This window comes from Papaver somniferum, chromosome 1 (genome assembly GCF_003573695.1).
Source record: "Papaver somniferum cultivar HN1 chromosome 1, ASM357369v1, whole genome shotgun sequence".
In the NCBI taxonomy this organism is placed as follows: Eukaryota; Viridiplantae; Streptophyta; class Magnoliopsida; order Ranunculales; family Papaveraceae; genus Papaver; species Papaver somniferum.
The window spans coordinates 173,066,034-173,084,104 of NC_039358.1; the positions used below are offsets into that span (position 1 = coordinate 173,066,034).

At 36.4% G+C, this 18,071-nt stretch overlaps 1 long non-coding RNA gene across 1 annotated transcript; it reads right to left on the reverse strand.

Moving 5' to 3' along the window:
- Window positions 1-2,619: 2,619 nt before the first annotated feature.
- On the reverse strand, window positions 2,620-3,907 carry LOC113334141. The gene is made up of 2 exons (XR_003352547.1): window positions 3,562-3,907; window positions 2,620-3,449 (listed from the first exon to the last, which is right to left on the reverse strand). It is a non-coding gene; the product is annotated as an uncharacterized LOC113334141 (long non-coding RNA).
- Window positions 3,908-18,071: the final 14,164 nt, after the last annotated feature.

Sequence of the window (18,071 nt, forward strand, 5' to 3'; positions counted from 1 at the left end):
GAACCTTCTTCACGAACCGTTGCACCCTGATTCGGAACAGGGTATGCGGTTCACGAACCGTCCTACCAACCGTACCATTTTATATTTTAGCAAATGCTCAATGACTTATTTTTAATATGTTTAGTATTGTTAGAATTCTCTTAAACACTTCTAAGAATTCATTGATAACTTAAAAACTTATGTGTGTGCATAATGATTCAACTTTTAGGTGTATAAATGAGCATCAAATTGTTTTTAGTTCTTTGGCTAAGTTTCCAAACCGAATAGTCATTATACACGGTTCCATAACCGGACCAAAGTGTACATTCTTCTATTGTATTTTTTTTTTCAAGTGTAGAGTTTGGTTGATTCTCAAGTTATCTTAGCTTGAATTCTAAGCAAACCCTGGTCTTGCAAAAACTATAAACAAAGATGTTCTTTCAACTGTGAAAATCAATCCCCGACATTTTATATCCTAGATGATTCTAGAGTCTTCGACCTAGGTTTTCTCTGAGAAACATAATTAGGTCTACGATTAAATGATTTCGCTTTGGGGATTCATGAAGCCAGGTGCGATTACCTTTACCTTGATAGTTCGTGTATCCTAATTTTACTTTTCTATTATCGAGGTTTGTGTAATCTCTTTCAGGCAAGATAGATAGTAATCACAAAGTTCTCCTCACCTCAGACTTTGTGATTCCTCAAGATAGGTAATTGAAAACTGATCTTAATTGATCTTTTGAAGATTGTTTTTGAGAGGTGGTTCAGAATCTAGGCTGCTCTTCGGGAGTCGTAAGTTGTAGATTTGTGAGGTTTGCTAGTTTTGTCTGTTGCAAACAGATTTCCTTACCTTGATCTTTGATCATCTAAACGGAGATTAAATAGGCAATATATGTTAGAGGCATAATGGTATCAAAAGTCTTCACTTCAGCTTACCTGTGAAGGACGTCAACTAAGGGAATCAAGTGCGTAGAGCCTTGCGAGGTTCAAGAGACGTAAGGAACACGACTGTAACTGAATCAGTTGGAGAGTAGGTTAGATCCCAATTACAAGATTTCCGGTGTCTTGTATTTTTCCTTTTCCGCATTATAATGTTTATCTTCATAATTGGATTTACATAGGTTTGTACGCATTCAATATAAGTAGATACACCCGCTTAACTGTGATCGATTATGAGACTTGTTTGTTGTAGAATTTGTATCTTCAAAGATAGATAACAAGTTTAATCACTTGGCAGAACTCCGATTGGATTATCTGGAGTTGATCTTGGATATAGATTTTTGAGATCGTCTAAGTACTCTGCTTAAGAATCAGGTTCACGGACCGTGTGTCTATACACATATTGATTGAGTAGAGGTTGAGATATAAACTCTATGCACATATTTCAAGGATCATTCGGTTGGTCTACTTGCGATTGTATTAAGTTTCGTCTATATAGGTTGTCGAACGAAAAAGTCGGATATATTTGGGATCCCCTGCATTTTCAGCACAGATACGTGTTGATGACACGAGATAATCAAACAAAAATAACTACTTGTCCACTTGTGCCTTTTGGGATACGGTCACAACTTACCAGGAAGATCTACCTTCCAATTCGAACAAACAAATAAGTAAAACTCTTAAAAATGTTAAGAGTTGTCCTTGTCCTCAGATAGACCATTATACTCCGTCCTTCTAAATGGTACAAACACATGGAGGTCCCCTCTACATGTGCAGAGGGGTGGTTTATGATAACCCATCATGTATCTGTGCAGTTTTGGTATTGTCCAAATGTTCGGTTCATTTGAAATTTGCGTGTAATCAATTTCTCATACAAGCTATCAGTTCTTTTTACGACTTTAAAACCACACAAACACATAAGAGTGGGCCCGCTTTTACCGGATCGGCAAGGCGTTTATGGGACCCGCCATGTGTCTGTGGGGTTTTAATTTTGTCCAAGTGCTCGGTTCATTTAGATTTTTCATTTAATCAATTGCATTGCAAATTTGGAGAAATCTATGCCGTCCTTTGTGAGTCTGTGACATTCTTCCTTCCAATATAGGTTAAATTCTTCCTTCCATTATAGATTTAATCAAACTTTAATGACACTTTAAGAGTGCTGTCTGCGTGGGGCTGGTGACCGAGGGGGATAGAGAAGGGGCAAATTAGATCCTAAAGTCGAGAGAGTGACCCTTGAACCATATGCAGATGACAAGCTAGCTTACCTAGCTCAATCTCTCCTTTGATTTGCATTATTATAAATCTCAATCTTAATCAAGGAAAAAGTTAGCCTAAAACTGTTCGATAAGTACATATGATTACCTGTAATATATCAGTACGTTGCTGAGTAGACTATACACCAGTACACGTATGTCTATTGAGCTCATTGACGGGCTGTGTTTTGAACGAGTTTTTTCACACCAAAAATCTGCATTATTGGCTGACAGTAGTGACCAAAATATTCAAAAGCCGTTTAATTAGTTAAACTGTTAACCCAACCGCACGAGAAAAGAAAACTAACTTTTAAAATGATTGGATAACTAAACCAGTATGATCCTATTCGTGCCAATTTGGTTCATTTGGTATATTCTATGTGTCTGCCCATTGTGTTCTCACAGCTTTCCGAAAAATATAAAGCGTTCTCTATATATTCTTTTTCTGTTTCGATCGGCAAATATATTAATTGATAGCCTACCAAAGGTAGGAAAAGGAACAACGACGACGAATAAGCTGATTAGTGCATCCTCACAGAGAAGTAAAGAGAAAAACGAAACCAATTACATCATGCTATGCCAAATTGCGGATACAGATAACATGACCCGGGTTAACACCTCTCAGAGCTTCCACATTGCTGCACCAGATGTATGCCTGAAGCTTGACTTGAATGATAATTTGGTCCTTGGTGCTGATTTTGTTGTTGAAAGCAAATTTCATCAACTCCTAACCTTCCGAACATGACCAAGTGCAATATATTCTTAAAATACGAACAAACATCCCCCTGTGCGATTAGAGTTTCGAAGTGGAACATCCCTCTCACATATATTCTCAAATTTTGAGTAAATAATCCACTTATATAGACTTATACTACTAATAATTTCTTATAGTATAATTTCTTATAATATGGATGCTAACAGAGCAATTTAATATGAAATTTTTTAACAGAAAAAGAAAAGTTAATAAAATAATGTTTTGTAAATGGCTATATATAGATAGAGTTCGATCATCCAAACCATAACTCACAACAAGTTTTTCGAAAGAGAAAGAGTTGATACTTCTAATTTGTTAGCTACAGAGTTACTAGTTGATTAATTATGGCAGCTACTAGAGTGATCAAGTGTACCTTGTTATTCTTAGTTTTGATATTAACAGCAGCTATAAGATCTGAAACTCGACCGATTCATACTGAACAAGTTGCGGTGAAGAATGATGTCTTATCATCAATATCGGCGTCAACATCACCATCATCCGTTGTAGGTGGGTTGGTTAATGAACTAAGAAAAAGTATAGATAGTGATCAATCAAAGTATAAGCTTCACAGACTGAGCCCAGGAGGACCTGACCCTCAGCATCATTAATCAAAGTAAAGCAACTTCGTCATCTTACTTTATTTTCCTTAGTGTATGTGTTAGACAAGTGCACGACCTCTTCGCCGCCTTAGGACAACAAGCTGAGAACGATCCCCAACAGCCACGCGATCTCCATCATATAGATGATCAGTAACCATTAATCACACTATGAGCTGATCTTACTGGAAAAGATTTTGTTTTTCTTTCTTTCTTGTTTGTTAATTGTTATTAAAGCTCTTCCTCCTTTAAGCTGTTGCGATGAATTAGCCCATGTAATCCAACTTTATGAAGAACAATCCATAGAGAAACGTTGTTGACTTGATTACTAGGGGTGGGATTTGGTTGGGTTAACCCACCCAACTCATGCCCAACCTGAACATTGGGCGGACATGGGCAACGTAGTTCAAGACTTTGGGCAAGCTTGAGTATAAATTTTATATATAAACCCGAGTTAGATTTGGACAGGCATGGGCACATATATTTCTGACCCAATCAACCCACCCAACCCGAAGAACTATATAAAACTATTTTTATAATTGGTATTATTATCTATTTAGAGTAATTTTAGATATTATCTTCAAACCTAATAATGAAAATATAAATCATATTTATCTCAATAATCATTTAATATGAAAAAGATTTATATTATTATAAATTATCTTCAGTTATTTGGAAATTTGGGATTTGAGATAAATGAAGCAATTAAATCATATTATTACTAAAATTTGTTATTATTACACTAACAAACTCGTATGTCCAGTGAAATTTGGGCCAATCCGAGGAACATAACTTGGACGGACTTTGGCACTACTTCCATGAGTTCCACGGGTTCGATGGGCAATCTGGGCAAAGAATTCCTAACTTGGGTCTGCCTCTGCCAAGCCTTCTAACCCTCCCAACCAACCAAAGTCCCACCCCTATTGATTACTCGTTTTTGTGATGAACACTTGAAACTACACTTCGCCTCGGGAAATGCATGTTTCTAGACTAAGAAGTTCTCTGTTCCTAGTAGGATGTCTCTACCAGAACCAGAAGTATGATAGCCTTGTTCTACACTTCCTCGAGAGAGTTGAATGATTTGCTGGTTCATCTAGCGCATTAGTTATAGTTCGTATTGTGGTGAGATATAAATGTAAGAACGTTCATCTTATTTCACAAGGTTTTTTAAGTAAAATAGAGTGAAGATAGTTTTAGGACATATTAGAAAACTACAAAGACCAACCTGTCTAATTTACTATGCACCTTCCATAGTGCTTACCCGAATTCGTGAAAGATACCCTTTTAGATTTCGGTGTGCACACTGACATATAGTGCATACACAAAATTCGATGTGTTATCCTTTCTACACTGACATACAGTGTACACACTAAGTAACAACCCCCTAACAACCATATATTGCATGATCCTAAAGATAAGACTTTTAAGATATCGCATGTTTTTTCTCTTATAAAGATATATGCTCTTGCTAAAATGAGTAAATTCCGAGACGTATAATTCGACTATCATCTATTACGTTGAAGATAAGCCATCGAAAATTAACAGACTTTTAATCGTTGAAATTAAGACCGATAGATAGTGAAGTTTCGTATTTCAGAACGTGATCGTTTTTGGTGTGTTGAGCTTTGTAAGAGAGGACTATATCCCAAAATATTAATTTCCAATTCATTACGGTTTGAGCTTTGTAAGGAGACTATATCCGAAAGATATTAACTTCTAATTCATTACGGTTTAAATTTTATTAACAAAAATATGGTCAAAATTGTGAGATTGCGTGAGGATTTTTTTTCTTTTTTTCTGTTATGCATCATTTTTGCGGTGTGTAGAGCTCTACAAGATGGTTAGGAAAATATCAGTTTTCCAAGTTGGTTGAGAGAGAGGGAGTATGCGTTGTTAATTCTTACATACATGTTATACCGAGGCACAAAGCCACAACCCGCCATTGTATGGGGAATTACGTAACTTGTAAGGGGGTTCCTTTGATAATCTATTTTGGTTAGTCTGACCATTATCATCAAGGATTAGAATGTTGCAAAACTTCCACGCGAATCAATTTAGTCAAATGATCAGCACTCGGCCGAAGATGTAGAGCTAACTTCCACTTTTAAAATTCGAATATATGTTTCCCGCGGATTTTAGTGACTCAATTGCTGAGTCATACGGGTAGTAGGACTGTCAATGGATGTTAACGTAACGGATATTGTCTCTTCCGCTACCGCTGTCATTAAAAATTAGCGGATATCCGTTATCCGTTAAGTTCCAGCGGAAATAGGAAAATAAAAAACGTTGCCGTTACGTTGGATTTACCGGATAACGGATATTTATCCGTTACCATCCGGTACAAACAGAAAATAGGCTAAAAACACATATCAGCTATTAAATCCAACAAAACAGGTTCTAAATCCATGCCGCACACACACAAAAACAGACATACAAATATTCAGATGTTCTAGGCTTCTAGCAAAAGAAAAAATCATATTTTCTGAAAAGAAAAAGACATCTCCATGACTCCATCTCTATTTTCGACGATACACAAACACAACACAAGTGAAAAAATTTACACGTGCAATACACACGTTAGCGGATAACGGAACTAAACCTAACGGAAATGCACGGTTCACTACCGTTACGTTAAGAAGGGATTATCCGTTAACTTATCGGTATCGGATATCCGTTTACCGCTATGTCGGACGGTAGCGGTAACGCTAACGGATTATCGGTATCGGCTAACGGAAAATCGGTATCTATTGACAGGCCTACGGGTAGGGTAAAATAGTGCATCATAAATAAAAGAAGTATGTTTATGCGCTCGGTTGATGTAGCCCCATTTCAATATCATAGCTCCACAATCTAGTGAGCGGCCCACATGATGAGAACCGGTTCAAAGTACATTTAAAAATAAAATTAAGGAAGCACAAGATAACATAGTTGTGCAGATTCGGTGCTCCGTCCAAAGCATATATGCATAGATCAGAAAGATAAGATTAAAATCACTAGTGTGGCGCAACTAAGCCAGTGATTATCATCATGTTGGATGACAGCTACAAGCACACCAACATTTGCTTATGGGTTGGAACAAGGAGTCCAATATAACAAAAATCTGCGTTACTCAGATAATTTGGGTTTGTGCAGGAAAGTAGAGTCACGGGAAGCAGACCTCAATCAACTGAGGAAGGACTGCTACTTCTGGCGGCAAAGGAAGCTTTCAAATAAGAGCTTCATAGAGGTTGAATCCAGCTTCCGCGAGCGGATAAGGCTCTTGGCAGTTACCATCGCAAGCAAAATCCTCTTGGAAAGACATCAGGGAATTCTTCCGGAACCCGTTAGGCATATAAAAACTTTCCTTTTAAATTTGTTCGAGAAGGTAATCCAGACATCCATATCCAAAACCAGTGCAAATAACCTTATCTGGCCTCGAAACCTCCTAGCTATATTTTTGATTGGTGGAAAAATTGGGGGATACCCCATAAATTAGGGATACTTGTTTTAGTAGGCACAGTTTTTAAATGCCCGCCGACAATAATCAGCATTGAAAAACTACACCGACTATGACAAAAAGTATCACTAAATTTGTGGGTATTCCCAAATACAGGTCCTTTTAATCATATGAAGAAAGACAAAATTGACGATGTTAATCTTTTAAACTTCTAAGCTAAGGCATATTTACCCACAAAAGAAAAAACAAACAAACAAATAAACTATTAGATCACTTTTAAGTTATTATTACACAGAAATGTCCTAAGAGCAACTGTAGTGGTGCGAGTATAACCAAAGACCAAAGAGGGAAAAAAAGATCAAATTTTGGGTTTAGTATGGTGTGTGACGCTACGGTGGAAAAACTAAATTTGGTCAGACGTACATTATACGTTCGTCTGGTGTGGGGCGTAGACTATACCAACGCCTGATTGGGTAGATCCTAAAAAAAAAAAAAAAAAATGAAAGAAGTGGGGCGGAGGTATAAAGCCCGCCCCACTAAAATGGTTTTGAAAACAAAGAATGGGGCGGGGTATAATGCCCGCCCCATACAAAATAATAATAAAAAACAAAAAAATGGGGCGTAGACTTTGCGTATGCCCCATGTGGAGCGTAGACTATACCAACGCCTGATGTGGGGTGTGGAATATACGTCCGCCTGATGTGGGACGTGCACTATATGTCCGCCTGGTGGTGGGGCGTGAAGTATACCAACGCTCGACTATATTTGGGTTTAGTCTTGGTCCCATACCAAATATACTCTGGGTTTTAGTCGTTGATCAAAATTTGATCGATAGTACGTTCCACTACGTCTGTTCAAAAGACCAAATATTTGGGTTTACTCTCCCACTGTGGACGCTCTAAGGCCGTATTTCATACCAAATGCTAGTCTTAGGCTGGGTTTGGTAATGTTTTTATTTTTCCAAAAGCACTTTCAAAACCTATATATGTTAATAATTTTTGAAATTGGTGTTTGGTAAAAAAAGATCAAAATGCTTTTTACCCAAAGCACTTCCCAAATTCTTCAATTTTTAAAAGCTGGGGAGAAGGAGCTTTTAAAAGCTACAAAAACATAAGTTTTGGTCCCACCAAAATTTAATGTTTGATTTATCCATTTTGTCCTTATTTTATTTTGTAAATGACAAATATTACCCTTAAATATATGTACAATTAATTTTTATTTCTTATATTTTATTCTGTAAATATTATTATATTTTATTTTCAAACTATTTTATGATACTATTTCATTTAGTTTGTCACAAATAAAAATAAAAACAAATATTAAAAGGAGTTTGGGCGCAAATTATTGCTAGGCTACCAACTAACTCCATGTAAAGCTAATATAAAATTATTTTTATTTAATTTTAGCTTGATTTTTATTATAAAATAAAATTAAAATAAAAAATATTATATAATAAAATATTTATTTTATAACACATTTGATAATAATATTAAATAATTACTTAATTTTAGTTTGATTTTTTGTTTGAAAATTATTTTATATATATATATTAAAAAGTGGTTAAGTAAATTTAATATTATATATGTTTATATTTAATAGTAAAAAAATTAATTACTTTTAAACCCAATAAAATTGAAACAAAATTATTTGCAGATATATGTCTGTTTTTGTCATTTGCTACAACAACAATGGTTGAATATGATATTTTACCAAACACACTTTAATTGCTTTTGTTAATCGGCTTTAACTTTAATTAATATTTTACCAAACGTCTAACTGTTTTTTTCTCACAGCACAGCACAACAACGCACAACAGAAAAATGCTTTTACAAAAACCGCAGCAATACCAAACTAGGCCTAGAGTACCGTTCTTTATTCGGTCTCTAGACAGCAAAACTTGGTCCCTTATGGAAGCTGTTTTATGTTGGAACAAGAACTAGGGTAAGCTATTACTATAATAAGAAAATGACGGGAGTTTGTCACTTCCCATTGAGAGTTCAATGTATCTATCCTTTAATTCTCAAATTAATTCGATTAGAAACTTCAGAAGAAAAGATTTGCACGTTATAGTTACGGAAAATGGATTATTTGTCCAAATATTTTTAAAACATGGTTCTAATGAACGAATAAAAATTAATATGGGTAAAATGGACACTAAAAAATAGCAAGAATGAAACTGGATGCATCATGACTTAAACTTAAAAAAGAGCGAGCATGAAACTGGATACATCCTGATCCAAATTAAAAGTAAGAAAAAGTATTTGAAAACGGGTAGGATGAGACGGTTTACATCCCAGCTATTTTTACATTCTCGTCCATTTAAACAATATCAAATTTTACATGTCTTTTTTACCCAGGAATTGTTGATTTTGGTATTTTTAACCAATTTTGTGTTATAGTTACTATTTTCTTTGAGAAATTGGGATGCTTCATAGGTTTATCTGCGCATTTGATATCTATGGGTAAAATCACTAACTAAAAGAACAACACACAAAAATAAAGAAAAATACATTGCTTGCGTCCATTCATAAGTGGGGGATTATTAGGATTTTTATAGCTCAAGCTTTTTATAGACTCTCATATTCGGCATTATAATATAGGCTTTGTTGGAACTACGCTACAGATGATCGTATTTTGGTATTGTTTCTTATCAAAATTCTGTTGCATGCTTCATGCATGGCGCTCTCTAACGCGACGGCATAAACTTCCTTTTTTGTTTTTGTTTTTTGAAGCATGAACTTCCTACAGGCTGCAACTACTACTTCACTTCGAGAGGGGAAAAATTAAATATAATTGCAAATGAGGTTCATTTGCCGACAACATTTAAGAAGATATATATAGTGATAAAAATAATGATGATTAAGACTCTTTAATTGAGGTCAAACATAAGATAAGATAAGCTTCAACCCTATAATATTATTTTTAGCCAAAGTTGTTCGGGAGGATTAAGGAGAATCAAGTATTCTTTTTCTTTTCTTTTTTGATTCATGGAGAATCAAGTATTCTATCCAAACCGTTAATGATATAATTAAGAATTGCCGTCTGACCGGTTCTAGTGAAATTAAGCTAGCAATTTACTAATTAAGTAAGATACTGATTGTACTAATGTTTGAGGAGAACCTTGAAAGTGAATGACTTAATATATTGTGATCAACCGATCAAAACAACATTGTTCGATCAGATATCAAGTGTTAAATATTAATTTGTGATGTATTTATTTATTTTGAAAATAACAATCAAAGCAAGAAAGAAAATAAGAAAAAAAATAAGAGATCCCTAGTACTTAAAATAAGCGGTAAATATCGATTTAGATAAAGTGTACATCATGGCTACAAACTTGCCAAAATCCCATTTTGGCAAGCTTATTTCTTTGTTCTTCACTTCACACCTTCTCTACTTCAAACTTTCTCTTTCGTTCATTTCTAAGTCTTATGCATAAATTCTTTCATTTATAGTTTAAAACGTCCTATAAAGATGACATACCAACTCCTAACCCTCTAACCAGGGCAGATTGGAGTTAAGATAGTAAAGTGAGTTCACTCAGTCACGAAGTGACTTGTCTAGCCACGTCGTAACTTCTAGTCATATACCTGATAGTCAAGAACGAGATCACTGTCGCATATTGAAATGTGGGATGTTAGAACTTGTCGAAGTGTACGGTGTTGGAAAAATTGGGTTAAACTGTAGAGGATGAAAAATAAAAACAAAAGAATGGTGTACCCTTGACTTCAAGTCTCTTCCGATTTTTTATACAATAATTCGACCTTTCCCAATAAATTTGGCGAGCACAAACGGTCTCTCGAATTATGCCTTCAGGATTCAATGAAGCCCTAACACCATAATCGAATTCAAGGATTGTATTTCCTTGACCCGACCAAGAATCACACTGTATAAGGTTTTGATGATGCTTTTTAGAGAAGAAGAAAAATATATTGTTTTTGATTTGTTGAAATGGGAGAAAACCTTCGCTATTTAAAGGGGAATTCATGCCTTTTGGAGATGTCGATTCATCTCCAACAGACGCTTTCAACAGACATCCATTAATGGTTTCTTTTGGGAAGAAACCTTATGGAAAAAGACATGTCTGTAGCGGTAAACATTCTTGAAAATATCCAACATATGGCTGGCTAGATGATGCGGTCAAGAAAGTGTCTGAATATGTCCTTGGTCCCGTTTATATTACATATATCTAATAAAAATCATAGGATCCGATGTGTTCAAGTAGTAATAGAACGCATTTGGAGTACTACAATGCGTTCTATTTCAAGGATTTCTAAATTGGTGAGTTTGAATATTTTTCGGACTTTATTTTATTTTTCTTTAAAAATTAAGAATGTGCGAAAGTTAAAGCTGTTACATGAATCACACTGCTGGATTTGTACATACTTACTATTATTAGAATGTTGCGTGAAGGAAATCTGCTTCCATTTCGACCAAATAAAGTGGTTGTCAAGAAACAAACGGGAAGAACGTCTCCAATTGCGTGTGAGTGGTACCAAAGCAGAAGAAAAAATCATCTAGAATTGAAAGGTGGCTGAATACCGTACTCAGGAATTAAAAAAAAATTTATCATGTAAACGAGACAGGAATGCACCCATACCATTTTGAAGAAATCAAAAGAATATTTCTGCTAGAGCATTTGAAAAAGCGGGGATCTAACAACCTCATCCAATATTTCGATTAGCAATCTGTATGGACTAATTCCAATATACTTTTTAGAGAATCAACTAGGCAGTCAGACTCAATCTAGATAAAAGTATACCAAAGAGTTAATATCTCAATCTCTCGATTTGATCTTTACCCAAGCAAATGAAAAACTGCGAGTCTTTATCAAATATTAGAGAGATAAACTTGGATGGTACCAAAGACCAACATCCAAGTGTCAATCAATTTAAATCAACAACCAAAGGTTGGATATTCTAATTGATTGATCCTAACACACAACCTGTGATATTTCAATAAAATATAATGCAGAATATAAATAACACAGACACCAGAAATTTTGTTAACGAGGAAACCGCAAATGCAGAAAAACCCGGGACTTAGTCTAGATTGAACACCACAGTGTATTAAGCCGCTACAGACACTAGCCTACTACAAACTAACTTCGGTCTGGACCGTAGTTGAACCCTAATCAATATCACACTGATTCAAGGTACAATTGTGCTCCTTACGTCTCTGATCCCATCAGGATACTACGCACTTGATTCCCTTAGCTGATCTCACCCACAACCAAGAGTTGCTACGACCTAAAGTCGAAGACTTTAATAAACAAATCCGTATCACACAGAAAAGTCTATGATGATAGATAAATATGTCTCCCACAGATAAACCTAAGTGTTTTGTTCCGTTTTTTGATAAAATCAAGATGAACAGAAACCAATTGATAACCCGGACTTATATTCCCGAAGAACAGTCTAGAATTATCAATCACCTCACAATAATCTAAATCGTATGGTAGCGAAATTAGATATTGCGGAATCATAAACGATGAGACGAAGATGTTTGTGATTTCTTTTTATCTTGCCCTATTGGAGATATAATCTCAAGTCAATTATTAACTTGAACTCGTACGATAGAAAATGGAAAGATCAGATCGCTCAACTACAAGAGAAGTAGTTTCGTCTGGCTTCACAATCCCAATGAAGTCTTTCAGTCGTTAACTGATAGACGCATTTATATGTCTAATATGTCCTCAATGTTTCGTATTGTTAGTACTTGTTTTCGTCCTTATTATGGTGTTTTGTGTGTTTGTAGGTATTTTTTGGAAATAAATATTGATGGAAAATTCGGCTCAAAAAGTTGTTAAAGGCAACCCGGAGGAACGTGTTATTCAGACTCTCTATTTCGGATAAGGGGCACCTCAGATGATAAGGGGTACCCATTTGATAGTCGCACCCAAGAAGCTTGTTAAGGGGCGACCTTTTCTTCCCCATTTGAGTTCGAAATTGGCGGGAAAAATGTGTTTGAAACTGCCAGAACTAGGGTTCGAGTTTTGGAAGCCTTTCAGTGAGACTAAAGAGCTGGAACAGTTTGGGTATCTTCCTTTGAGCCTAACAGGATTGTTTTGGGTATTTGGTTCGATGGATTTTGGCTAGAACTCGAGTTAGAAGAAATCAGGGAGTTATGGGTTTTGCATGAGAAAACCCAAGAGTTGTTGTTTTTGATCTTGGAGACTTATGGAGTGATTCAGTCACTCAAATGGATTGATATGGGCCTGTTACATCTAAACAGGATTGGTAAGTCCATCAGAATCGGTGAAACTGGGCTGTAATTGTGGATAGAAGAAAACAGGGAGGTTTGTTTAGCCGAGAAGACATTCACGGGAAATAACGTGAAGATAATGTTATTGCATGAGTTTTACTTCAGCAGGGACTCATTCTAAGCGTGTTTGGAGCATGACTGAGATTAACAAGGAAGGTCAGACAGCTGCAGATGCATGATTGTGAAAGAAAGGAAAGAAAATATCTCCAAAATATTTTCTTTTACTGCCGAATATTGGAAGGATTTTCCGGAGTAATGAGCGAAGATTCTTCTCCCTGTTGAGTATAAATAACCTATTAGGGTATCACTGAAGGGTTACAGAGAGAATTGGGAGGATTTAGAAAATCTCAGAGACGAGAAATTGAAAGTTGCAGAGAGTCACCATTTCTGCTGCTGCATAGCTGAAGAACACGAAGAACAGACCAGCAGACAGTCGTTTTTCTATAGTGATAACGACTCACAGCCGAGGGTCGTACATCGGAGGCAGACTTATTTGCTACAGTAACAGTGACACATACTGCGGGTCGTTCTGATTTGTAACACATATAACTGTTACAAACCCGGTTTTCATTATATTTCTCCCTTTTCATCATTTGTAAACCATTTTTGAGCAATAATAATGAATTTCGAGCGTGTTTCCAACATGATGATGTGCTAATTCGCTCACAACCAAGGCAATGAGGAAGCTATTTACGCATGAATAATTTGGTAACTATTATATTTTCTCTAATATTTAATTATAATTCACTCAATCACTGCTTTTGCAGAGTTTTTAATTGTTTGCATGATTTTCTTCATTAGTTGTGATTCAAGTAGATAGGTTATGCTTTGATTAGATAATCTATGCTTAGGGGATACAATTAATTTTTGAGAATTTGCCTGATTATTTGTGAGTTAAGAAAATAAGGGACTTAAAAGATAATTAGAGTTTTGGGTTATTTACCATTATTCATTCATGTGTAATAGTGGAATCAGTGTCTTGGTTATTTTCTCATATCTTGAAATCAAATTTTGAGTTGTTTTCTTTAATTTTTAAGTCTAAATTCTTTTGCTTTCACAAGTCTCAACGAACCTTTTTACTACAACATTATTGAGTCACGCCAATTTTTGGCGCCGCGACGCAGACTTGTCTTTAGGCTAGAGTTTTAAGATTTTTTTTCTTTTTTAGGTTTTTATGTTTTTTTGTTCTTATTTACGTTTTTGGGTTTTTGTCTTTTCCTTACAGAATTTGGAATTTGGAGCGAAAGAAAATTTTGCCAAAGCTTTTGGTGAATACTTAAAGACTTGGAGTAAAAGGCAAAGCGAAAGAAGAAGATTTTTTTTTATTTTATTAAAAAAAGAGAGAGAAAAAAGAGAGACATTTTTAATTGTTTTTTTTAGACTTTCCTTTTCCCTTGTACTTTATTTTTTTGGACTTTGGACTGTAAACGTTGGGACATTATTTTTAAACCCTACGGAAGGGTAGTTTAAATATTAAACTGTTTGCAGAGAAGGACGGTGATTACGATATCACCTCGGCCCCTCGGGTTCGTACATGACATAGGAGTCGTGGCCTGAGTCGACTACAACGGTTCATCCCCCATCTGGAACGAGAGGTAAGTTTGTCGAAACACTCGCGAATCCCCTGCTAGCGAGTTACTGTATTCCTTCGTTTGCATATATATGTCGAGGAACTGAATACGACTGCTTTAATTTCCTAGTAAAGGGCAAGGACTGTCCATACAAGATAAGGGTTCGGATTTCATCACCGTTCTCTTCTTGCCCGCCTTAGGAAAACGATACTTATCGCTAACCTAAGCTTTAAAATTTGGAATAGAACGAGACCTATAGGGTAACGAGATTAGTAGGAAAGTCGTTCGAAAAATATTGGTTACCCTTTTAAGCATACTTCGAAGTTCATGATGGTTTCTGTGAGTTGAATGCGTGACTGCGCCGCCTTGTAATACCGGTGAGGCCTTGGGTATCAAAGTTCCACCGAGCTTCCCTCGCCTCTATTCAACTTACTTTGACTCGGATTGATTCCATAGGGGTTTGCTTAAACTGTAACGAATTCCCTTTCGAAGGATTAGAAGCTGGTCTAGAAACAATCTAAGTGGAGACATCATGCTTTTTGTTTGCTAGAAATCAGTAGGTTTGCTGTGGTGGAGTCAGCCTTGTTTGTGTTTGCTTAGATATTCCCTTCCTTTTAGGATTTTTCTTTGTACTTTTGTTCTTCTAGTGTATGCCCGAGGTCATTAGAGAGCGGGCTTGGAAAAGAAACACTCTAGGTCGTTTGATAAGTGACAAACCTAGTAGTTCTTCTTGTGAAGGAGGGGAGCTCGAAGACTCTTCTTTTGACAGCCCTGTCTTTGGAAATTTCAGCTTTGAAAACTTGACAATTAGTGAAGAAAGTACTCCTAGTCCTTTGGTAGTGCCATAAATGACAACTTTGAAAGCTTTGTTAAACCCAACTAGGACCTCTTGTCCGTCTTGTATCAAGTTAGCTGAAACCGAGGCAAATTATGAACTGAAACCTGGGACTTTACAGATGCTCCCAATGTTTTTAGGAAAAGAGAATGAGAACCCCTATTTTCATGTTAGGGAATTTAAGGAAGTTTGTAGCACTCTGAAAATTAAAAACCTAAGTGATGATGCGTTGAAACTTAGGTTATTCCCCTTTTCCTTAAAAGATAAAGCCAAATCTTGGCTGTATAGTTTGGCCTCTGAGTCAATTGAAACCTATGACCACATTACTTCTGCCTTTATGCATAAGTTTTTCCCAAGGCATAAAACATCGTCTATTAGGACACAAATCTGTACTTTTGCCCAATAAGAGGGAGAATCTTTGTATAGGTACTTAGAAAGGTTCAATGACTTGATATCTCAATGTCCTCATCATGGTTTGGAGAAGGTTAGGTTAGTTCAGATCCTCTACGAGGGTTTAGATTATTCAACAACAACCATGGTTGAGTCCTTATGCACATGTGGGTTTGAGAATAAAACTGTTGATGAAGCGATGACATTTTTGAATGAAATCGCCGATAAGACCCAACAATGGGAAAATAGTAGGGAACCCCAGAAAACAATTCTTCCAAGTAGAGGAAATGTTAATAGGGTAGAAGGAACTTATGAGTCAGATACCAAAATAGCAGTTATAGCCAAAAGGTTAGAAGCCTTAGAATTAGGTCATTCTAGTGGTAGTAGTGGAAGAAATGAGCCTTTTTGGGAAGGCCTTGCTGTTGAAGAGTAAGCCAATGCTCTTTATAAAAACACTAGGTTTGATAACCGACAGAAGTTTGACCTATATTCAGAAACCTATAACCCTGGCTGGAGAAACCATCCAAACCTTTCTTGGTCCAAGGGCCAGAATCAAGGTCAGTCTAGTAATGCTCGGGTTCCCCCAGGTTTTGGCTATACTAAGAATCCTTCAGCTCCGGCACAATTTCAGAACCCTTCGGATAAGAAGATTATGAGTTTAGAAGAGTCTCTTGCTTTGTTAACTCGTAATATTGTGCAGTTTCAGCAATCTGTTGCTCAAGGTTTAGAAGAAAATAAGAGAATAGGTCAGGCTAACTCTCAGGTTATTTTCGAGTTGAAAACCAGGTTAGTCAGATAAATGAGTCTTTAAGAGAAAGAGGTAAGTTTCCTAGTCAGACTCAACCCAACCCTATAGGAATTAATGAAATAGGTGAAAGACCATCTGATCATGTGAATTCTGTTACAACCCTTAGGAGTGGGAAGAAAGTTGACAATAAGGTCACCATACCTGAAAGTGAACATGCTGTAGTTCACCCTTCTGAGCCAGAAAATGAGGAGACTGATAGAGTCTCTAAAGAGACCAATGAGGGTCCTATTGAGACGCTTTGTTTCCAGAGCCCCGTTCCCCCAGCTGCTAGATCCAACTAAGAGGGAGTCCAACTTTAATGATATATTAGAGGTTTTTAAGGAGGTAACTATCAACTTACCATTGTTGGATGCGATTAAGCATATTCCTGCTTATGCCAAGTTTCTTAAGGACTTTTGTACACGAAAGCGTAAGCTTAATGTCCAAAAGAAAGCCTTCCTAGCTAGTCACGTGAGTTCCATTATTCAGAATACCACTACTCCTAAGTATAAAGACCCAGGGTCCCCTACCATTTCTTGCACAATAGGTAAATACCGTGTTGAGAAAGCTTTGCTTGACTTAGGAGCCAGTGTGAATTTACTTCCATACCATGTGTACCTCAATCTAGGACTTGGTGATATGAAACCTACCCAGATGACACTTCAGTTAGCTGATAGGTCCGTTAAAATTCCTCGTGGTGTGATCGAGGATGTTGTTACTTAGGTCAACAAGTTTATTTATCCAGTGGATTTTGTTATCCTAGATACTCAACCTGTCCCTGACCCAGAGAAACAGATACCAGTGATTTTGGGTCGCCCATTTTTAGCAACATCCAATGCGATTATTAATTGTCAAACTGGCATTATGAATTTGTCTTTTGGTAATATGACTGTTGAGTTGAACGTCTTTCATATTAGTAAGCTACCCTCTGAACTAGATGACTCGAGCATAGAAGAGGTAAACATGATAGGAACATTAGTCGAGGAGTCATTACCAAACACTTTGTTAGAAGATCCGTTAGAGAAATGCCTAGCTCACTTTGGGATTGATTTCGATGATGATAATGTGATTAATGAGGTGAATGCTTTGTTAGATTCAACCCCTTTGTTAGACACTAGTAACGGATGGAAACCTAAGTTCGAACCACTACCAGTTTCTAAGTCTACCCTAGTTCCTTCGTTAGAAGAGCCTCCTAAGTTGGACCTAAAACCATTGCCAGATACCCTGAAGTATGGTTTTTAGGCCCGTCTGAGACTTTACCTGTGAT